The sequence below is a fragment of the Fukomys damarensis genome, unplaced genomic scaffold (genome assembly GCF_012274545.1).
Source record: "Fukomys damarensis isolate Sample0158 unplaced genomic scaffold, DMR_v1.0_HiC HiC_scaffold_25, whole genome shotgun sequence".
NCBI lineage: Eukaryota > Metazoa > Chordata > Mammalia > Rodentia > Bathyergidae > Fukomys > Fukomys damarensis.
The window spans coordinates 19,442,739-19,451,098 of record NW_022900937.1 but is presented as its reverse complement, the minus strand read 5'-3'; the positions used below and the strand labels follow the sequence as shown (position 1 = coordinate 19,451,098).

General features: G+C 50.8%; 1 non-coding gene across 1 annotated transcript; it reads right to left on the bottom strand.

The window, feature by feature from the left end:
* Positions 1-8,048: 8,048 nt before the first annotated feature.
* Positions 8,049-8,150, bottom strand: LOC117283396. The gene has a single exon (XR_004514373.1). It is a non-coding gene; the product is annotated as a U6 spliceosomal RNA (small nuclear RNA).
* Positions 8,151-8,360: the final 210 nt, after the last annotated feature.

The window sequence follows — 8,360 nt, the reverse complement described above, 5'->3', positions numbered from 1 at the left end:
AGATAAGAATGACCACTGCGAGGGTCAGGACTTTGCTGAGGGGGTGCATCCCAGGTTCGTGCATTGCCCACAGAGGGCCAGTGTTTATAGAGATAGTGGGACTTTAAGGGGAGAAGCCTAGTGAGAGTTAGTTAGGTTATTGGGGGCGCTGTTCTGGAAGGGGGCTGAGGCAATTCTGGTATCTTGAGTTAGGCCACTGGAAAGCAAGTTTGTTATAATACAGTGAGCTTGACCCTGTCTGCCTTCCTGTCTCCTATGTATTCTCTCTCTGCCATTTGTCTTCCTGTCACAATGTCACCCACCATCTTATGACACAGCAAGGATTAATGGACCCTCACCAGAGCCTGGGCCATCTTGTTTGGACTTTCAGCTTCCAAAACTATGCTAAATAAATTTTTTTATGAGAACCTGGCCTTAAGTATTTTATTATAGTAATGGAGAACAGACTATTGTACCTATTGTTACTGAACATAGTACTGGAGGTCCTGACCAAAGCAATAAAATAAGAAAAAGAGATAAGGATTGTAGCTACTGTAACTGAAGAGATGAAACTATCTATAGTGTGAAATATGATTATCTACAAATAAAAGCAAGCAGCATACAAAAAACAAAACTAAAATAAATAGTTATTCAAGATAGCTAAATATAAGATCAAACAACAAAATTCATTAATACCCTTCTAAAATAACAATAAATAAGGAAATACAGTAGGAAAGGGACTTCTAGCCACCATAACAACGCATGTACAAATCATCTAGGAAAATGTAACATGAACAAGACATTTGTAGGTGAAATTGTAAAACTTGATAACAAAGATAGATACCAGCAGGATGCAAAAGGTAACTATAATGAAATTATGGACAACGTTCTAAGAATAGTAAGACAGTCTGTTACAGGGTGGTTTTTGTAAGCAAGGTTACAAATGTACAAACCTGAAAAGGCAAAAACAATGATTTGCCTATGTCAAAATTAACAGTGTTTAGTCAATAAGTACCACAATGTGCAAAGTTAAATGTTACCCTGGGAGAATATAGTTCAATGATCAAAACAGACTAGCTATAAAGAAAGGTGTAAGGAATTCCTAGAATCAGGTTAAGACATAGTTACCAGTGCATTGGCAAAAGAAATAGATATGTGATTCCCAGGAGAAAATGCCCAAAGGGCTAGAAGCATATAAAAGAATACTCGCGCTCATGGGGGGATGATTATGCAAATTTATGCAAATGAGACATGACTCCTCACACACATGCTACAGTCACAAGTTAGCAAGTAGCATATCAAACCTTACGGGGAAGTGGCAGAGCAGAGCCCGGTGCACTGCTGGGAGGACTGGAAGTGGGGTGCACTTGTTCCCAGGACTGACTCGCAGTCCTTAGCGAATGTATTTTGTGGATGTCCAAGATGGAGAAACTCTCTCCCAACTCCATGAAGATGTCTAAGGTCGTTCACCCCAAAACAACGGAGCGGCAGAATTTGGACAGAAATCGTGGTGTTCCAGCGGCTGAGTCCTATACAGCAGCCAGGTGCAGCTGAGGTAATTTTTTTTTTTTTTAACTCTGAGAGAAAAATATCAGGAAGCACGAGAACTAGACCACAATGACGTTCCCACAAATCAAAAGCTTATATGCAGAAAAGACCGCTGCATATTTCCTCAGAGTATACACATACCTGGCGCATAGATTAAACACGCGAGTGAGCAGTGTGCGCGAGGGGATAGAGCGGTCGGCGGAAGGAAAGCAAAAAGCAAAACACAGCCAGATGTGGCTGTATGAGCTTGTTGCTGCCGTCACAACAAATTTTCATAACAAATGCAGCAGCTAAAAAACAATGCACAGTTATTATCCTATCGTGTTGGAGAGCTGAAGTCCAAAGTCTCTCCCGGGTACAGTCGGGTGTTAGCAAGGCTGCTTCCTTCTGAGCTCGGAGGGAGAACCGGCTTCCTTGCCTGTGCCCTTCCTTGTAGAGGTCACCTGTGTCCCTTGGCGGTGACCCCTTCCTCCACCCTGGAAGCCAGTTATGCAGCGTGGTCCCATCTCTTCTGACTCTAACCCTCCTGCCCTCCTTTTGTGAGGACTCTTGTGAGGACCCTGGGCCACTTGGAATGTTTAGTGCCGTCTCCCCACGTCAGCATCCTTGCCTCAGTCACACTGGCAAAATATGTTCTTCCAAATAAGATGACACCTTCCCCAGGACCAGGACACAGACATCTCTACAGGGACCTTGCACAGACAGGCGATCAGTCAAAGAATACTTTTCTTAACTTGCTCTCAGAGAAATATCCAGGTTTTATAGAAAAGTGTTCCAAGGAAGAATTGAGGGGTCCAGGCACAATGTGTGCCACGGGGGCTGTGTGGCTCTTGGAGGGCTCCGAGTGGCTCTGCATGGACGTGGCATTGGGACAGATCTCTGGAGGAGGTAGAGGCATTCAGCAGGGCTGGAGGAGACTGCAGAGCTGTCGGCATGGAGCCTCTTTCGAGGCCTCTGCCCCCTGCTCTACCCTGAGCTGCTTGGTGGTCTATCCCATGTGATGGCTGTGGACACTTCCCTAAGGAGTTGCCTCTCCTCTTTTTCTTTTCTGCTTCCTCTTTCAAGGGTGTCCATCTTCGGGGTCTCTGCATCCAGCCCTCCTGCTTCTTAAGGACGGACAGACAGACAGACAGACAGTGTCTCCCTCTTGCCTGTGTTTTCTCCCTCTCCCTTCTATTCTGCATGCTGTGTGGCACAAGTTCATACCATTCCATTTCAGACAAGCCACCCAACCTTCCTCTGTTCCTTCTCTCCCATCTCTGGAGTCTCTGTCTCCTTTCTAGGCTTCAGTTTAAGTTCTGGAAAGAGTTGCATGTGTGCACACACACACGCACACACACGCACACACACACATTCCAACTGTGATTTTTCCTCTGTCTCTTACAATGTAAAGTTTTTTGCCAAGATGACGACAAGTGACCTCTTTGTCAATAAATTCCAAGGATACAGGGTGTTAGCTTACTGTAGCTGTAACAAAATACCCAACAGAAATCCAGTGAAGAGGAAAGGTTTATTTTGGCTCACAGTCTCTGAGATTTCAGTCACTGGCAGGTTCCATTGCATCTAGGCTGTGTCATCATGTGGAAGGGCCTGGTGCAGGAAAGCTGCTCACCTCATGGTGGTCAGGAAAGGGCAGGGCCAGGGCGCCTCTCAGTGACCTACTTCCCATCTAGGCCCCACCTCCCAGGAGTCCAGGAAGCCATGACTCTGTTCGTGGAGGAAGCCATCGATAAGGCCGAGCCTTCCTGATGCAATCGCCTCCAGAAGGTCCCAGCCCTATACTTCTTACTTGGCTAGGAAAGAGCGTTGGGATAGCTGGCCATTTCCACCTCGTCGGACACCCTTTGCTGGGCTTCCATGCGTATGCCCGTGGCTTCCCTCTCTCCAGCCTCCTCTGCTGGCTTCTCCCGCTCTCCTCAGTCCTGACCTTTGCTGCTCCCCAGAGTCCTGCCCAGGGCCACTTCCTCTTTTCCCTCTGTGCCCAAGTTGCCTAGGTATTTCCCATGCTTCCTTCACTCATTTTAGGCAAGAGACCTCCTGCTCGGCATCTCTAGGCCAGGCATTTCCAGAATGCTGGGCTACACCTGCAGATGTTACAGCCGTTCTCCACATCTCCGTCCCAATCCCCTCTGGCAGCTCGCGCTCACCCCGTGTGGGTGGGCAGTCATCACTTCGTCTGCCAACTTCCCCCTGCTGTACCGTAAACCAGAGTCCTTGCGCTCCCTTCCCCACACTCTGTCAGGCACCGCATCTCCTCCATGCGGCTTCCTGTGTTTCTCAGGAATCCCCACGTCTCTCCATCCTCACTACTGCTGTGTAGCCCACATCACATCCTCTCTTGACTCCAACCACATTGACTTCCTGGCTCTCAGCTGTTACCTGTGAACTTTCACACAGTAACTGGCTTTGTACTGGGTCTTGCCTTAGCCACAACCCACCCTCCTACCTGCCAAGCTGGGATCTTTAGAAATCACACTTCACTTCCCTTCACCCCTCCTTACTCTTAGGATGCACCTTGAATCCTTAGCAGAGTAAGATTTTACTTTCATGTGAAAGACAGATGAAAAAGACATTCAGGAAGAGCTCAGCACAGTGATTGTGTCTTGGGCTAATGCTATTCAAAACAGAGCGATGGGGGACCTGGGATTTGGCTCAGTGATTCTGCCACCTGCCTTACAAGTGCAAGGTCCCAAGTTCAATCCTCAGTACCAAAAAAAAAGGGGTGGGTGGAGTGATGAGAGCTGTGTCCCTGGTGTGGCCACAGAGGGACTTCTGCAGAGTGACACCAACATGGAGATCACACAAGGGATTTGGGAGGAAGAGAGGGCGGGAAAGGAGGGGTACAGCAGAGAGGAGCAGAGAGGTAAAGGGAAAGGGAGAAGGAGGGGAAAGCGGGGACACGCAGCCCTAATCAGTGAAAAACACAGCCTGGCCCCAGAATTCCCAGGGCGGCGCTAGTGAGGTCATGAGACCCAGCTTCCTTGTGTTGGCTTCCACAATTTGCCCTGTGGGCTAGGATCACAGGCGTGTGCCCCTGTGCTTGATTTTAGGACTCAGTTCCTGCACACAAGTTGCACACCATCCTGCAGATCTTGACTTACACAACCCTTCTTCTGGGAAGCCTTTCCTGAGGTACCGTTTAGGACCTAGTTTCTTGGGGCTGCTGGATGTAACGGGTGGTGCACACCTGTAATCCCAGCACTCTGGGAGGCTAAGACAGGAGGGTCACAGGTTTAAGCCCAGCCTGGGCAACCTAGTGACTTTGCTAGATTCTAACTTTAAAAATGTAGCTCAGTTTGAATGCTCTGAGTTCAATACCCCCTCCCCCAAAAAAGGAATAAATGTTCCCTCTCACACATGTGGAGGCTGAAGTCTGAAATCAAAATACCTAGACTTGAAGGTGCATCCTCCTGCCTCTGCCTCCCTCATCTCACAGGTTCTCCCTGGGCACTTCTGTGTCTGTGTCTCTTCTTTCTTTAGGAAAATTAGTTGTACAACCAGCCACCCTCCCGCATGACCTCATCTTACTTGTGAATTTAGAAAGACTCTATTTTCAAATAAGGTCACATTCATCCCCAGGTCCTGAGCTTAAACATACCTTTAGGGGGCATAAGGGACTTTGGAACCCTTCCTGACACTGGAGATGATGTGCTGAGGACCAAAGTCATCAGTGGGTTGTTCCTCTTCATCTAGAAGCACTGCTCCCTTTGAACTCCTTGGTGGAAAGTCCCAAGGAGGTGACCTCAACTGAATTTCCTACAAATGCTGGTATCCTGGGAACCTCCAACCCAAGAAACAAACTCATGTGACAGTAGGTACAGCAATGGCCGAAATGCTTAGTGTGACCTCATCTCATTGGCTCACTCTTCTGGCAATCTTGCCAGGGGGCTGTGCCCAGGGAGCCCCAGGTGCAAGGACAGGCGCTGATTGGCTAGAGGTGGCCCACAACTCCAGGGTGACCTGAACTGGGGTCTCAGGCTATGATTTTCTTAACCTTTCTAAGGGGCACTGGGTTAATCAGTGTTCACCACAAAACAGGTCTAGTAGGCGATGTATAGAGAAATTCAGGTTTATTCAAGGAATTGGCTCCCAAGAGACTGGTAGATCTACCATCTGTCTGCTAGCGGGAGACCCAGGAAAACTGAAGGGGCTGACGGCCAGGAGCACCAGCACATGAGGCCCAGTCCAAGGGCAGGAGATGAGTAACTCAGCTCGACCACTCAGGGACAGGGAAAGGGCACCCCACCTTCCCCATTGGACTGGAGGGCATCTGTGCTTTTTCAGCCCACTAATTCCTGTGCTGCCCCCTTCTGGAAGATCTCTTATAGACACACCGGAAATGCTGTCTAATCATGGCTGGGCACCCCGTATCCCCGTCAGGCAGGGAGAGACTGTGGTCACCATCATGGTGGCTAGATGTGAAGGGGACTGCTGGCCACACCTGGAGGAAGGGTCAGGCCTGGGGCTGGAACCCTGCTGTCTTCTGAGGGCCTGGTCTGTACAAGTCGGATGTGTCCCATCCCATCAGAGTTTAGGTCCCCAAGAACCTAGGAGGGAAGAGAAGCCCTCAGGGCCCCAGCTTGGGGATTCAGAGGTGATGGCTCAGGACAGAGAGAGCTCCCATGCCCCATGCCCGGGAGCCAGGAGCCTGGCCCTGGGCCTGCGAATGTCGTTACCCAAAAAGACGTGTCTGGCTGTCCAGAACTTGCAAATCTTTTGATGAAAACCAACCTGTTCACGCATCAGGAATTTGCTGGCTGGCTCTGTGGCAATGCTCTCGCCCCACTTCCCTGAGGATGAAGTTTCCAGCAGAACCAAGCCAGATGTGGGGCTGCTGGAGGGAGGGGTGGGGAGCGGAGCGCTAGAGAGGGGGGATGGGCCGAAACTGCGGAGGTCTGGCCCGGGTCCAGGGCTCAGAGCAGACAGCCACAGCCACCTGGAAGCTAAACTAAACTCCCTTCTGGAAAGTGGCAGAATCCAAAGTCTGCTGGGCAACATGAGGAGGGACTCAGGGCCTGGGTAGCAGCAAGGACACGGCAGGCAGCGGTGTTCTGAAAGCCACCGGCTGTTTCTCTTTCTCCCAGTCTTTGCTTCCATGGTTCCTTCTGCTCCAAAGACCTTGCTGTCCTTTCCTCCAGTCCCTGCTCGAGAGCCGGTCGGCTGCCCCAGGTCTCCTCGGGCACTCCTGAGCAGGTCACCGTGCGAGTCCCCCCGGATCTCTCATGTGGGTCCTCAACATTCTCAGATCTGCACTCTGCCAATCCCCAACTTCCCCTACCCCACACCCCCGCTCAGAACTGGACCCTGTTCCTATAGCATTCAAGGGGCTCCTGTGAGCTTCTCCACCACCAAGGGTCTTGGTAAATACTTAGATTGATCCAGGCTTGTTGTCTTTCACACTTCCACCTCCTCTGAACCCCACCCCCATCTGGCTTCTGGGATGAGCCCAGTGGCTGCCCAGCATGGTGATCATGCCCAGTGTGGCCGCCTCCTGCTCAGTGTCAGGGTTGCTCTGTGTGAACAACAGAATACGGCAGGAGGAAGATCCAAGATCCAATTATGAAAGACCCTACAGCTTCCATCTTGGTGACCGAGCACACTTTCTGAAACCAGTTGCCGTATACATTTTGGGGAATTTGTTATGCAGCAGCAGCTAACCAGTACAGGGGCTGGGGGTTGTTGGGACCTCAGCACAGCTGCCACCAGCAGCCAGCCAGGCCAGTAGGAAGGGAGGACAACTTCACTCATGGGACTGGCAGCATTACGTGAAGAAAGCCCCCCAGGTCTGTGCTCATTTCTGTCCAGTGACAGCCACTGTTAAAGACGTAGGGTCCTGGATGGGTAGAGGAGCAGTTTTCCTGGCCTGACTCTAGCTTCTTGGCGCCCTTCTGTGGTCCAGAAGCCCTTGTTCCACGCTTGATAAACAGCAGCTGTTACTCTGAACATCTGGGCACTGGTTCAGGTCTCGGCCCCGCTGAGGATCCCCCTGAGAGGATGGTGTCAGGCTTTGTCGTCTCTGGAGGCCCAGCTGTCAGGAGCAGGTGGAGGCTGCCTGGCCTGTTTCCTTTGCTGGGGTGGGTGGGGCTGCCTCGAGCCAGGCAAGGTAAGAATTAGTGGCAGAGGGCACCACAGGGCCGGTCAGGACAGTGAGTCATCAGCCTCTTCTAAGTGAGATCCTCGGGTCAGGGAGGACACTGTGGCCTTATCAGTGACCACAATGTGTTCAGCCTCACTGGGCCCCAAACCCAGCGGAACATCCAGGTCCAGTCCCTGTGTGGTGGGGATGAGGGTCCTGGAGGTCAGAAGAGACGTGTGAGGGCCTGTGGCTGGGGAAAGATGGAGCAGAGAGCCAGGGTCCTGGCCCTATGAGAAATTCTGTCCTGACAGGGCCAGCTGTCCAGCCGCCCGCCCTGCAGCCCTCGAAGACATTCCCAACCTCAGCCTGTGTGCTAGGGAGGACTCCTTTAGCTGTAAGGGAAAGAAACTCAGGGCAATGTTGATTCTTTTTTGGGGGGAAGCAGAAAAATATGGAACGCTTTATGAATTTGTGTGTCATCCTTGCACAGGGGCCGTGCTCATCTTCTCTGTATCGTTCCAGCTTTAGTACTGCCATATCCATTTGGGGGAATTTGTTACACAGCAGCAGCTAGTCAGTACAGGGGCTGGGGGTTGTTGGGATATCAGTTCAACTGCCACCAGCCTCCAGCCAGGCCAGTGGGGAGGGAGGAGAACTTCATTCAAAGCAAGCTCTGTTGATTCTTGCCATTGATAATGACCAGTACACCCTGGTTTGTATTTACTTTGTGTCTATCAGCTCCCGATGTCCTCATGAC